This window comes from Sinocyclocheilus grahami, unplaced genomic scaffold (genome assembly GCF_001515645.1).
Source record: "Sinocyclocheilus grahami isolate Dianchi unplaced genomic scaffold, SAMN03320097.WGS_v1.1 scaffold1680.1, whole genome shotgun sequence".
NCBI lineage: Eukaryota > Metazoa > Chordata > Actinopteri > Cypriniformes > Cyprinidae > Sinocyclocheilus > Sinocyclocheilus grahami.
Window position 1 is genome coordinate 1 of NW_015506859.1, and position 689 is coordinate 689.

The window sequence follows — 689 nt, forward strand, 5'->3', positions numbered from 1 at the left end:
GTGTAAAATAATCATCTCTTGATTTGTGCAGGTGGAAATAGGTGAAAGTTCAGTAATTATGATGAAATTGTTCAAATGACAACAATCGTAATCAGTAATCACGGTTAGAATTTTGAGCAAAAATAATAATGATTATCAGTTGAACTATTACTCAGCATAACTATTATGCATTTTAACATGTACATGACACCGTTTTCACCGTTTAAAACTGTAAAACTATGCATTTTGGCCATTTTACACATCAACAATGTTTTGGGGGCCTGGCCATTTTTGAAAATAGGTTTCCCGAAAACTTGACTAATAATAATAAATATGATAAAAACTCAAAAGGCCATTTAACACAGGACTAATACTAACAATGCAAATGAACATGCCTACTTCCATTCTATGTAGTAGGAAAAAACATTACTTGAGCCAAGTAGTATGTCTGAGTTCATGTTATTCATAAAACAAAAGTACCCAGATGACCTGCTACTTCCGCAGAAATTCTGAAGAGTGCATCTGATGGACACTTTACTATCCCATGAGGCCACAAGAGAGGAGTTGTGAATGGCAGTGAAGCAATCAACTGATGTCATAGGTCACATGACAGTGACAACATGGCAGATGTAGTACGTCCGAAATTCCTTTATATTAAATGCATTTATATTAGGGCTGTGCAATATATCGAAATTATCGAAATATCGCAA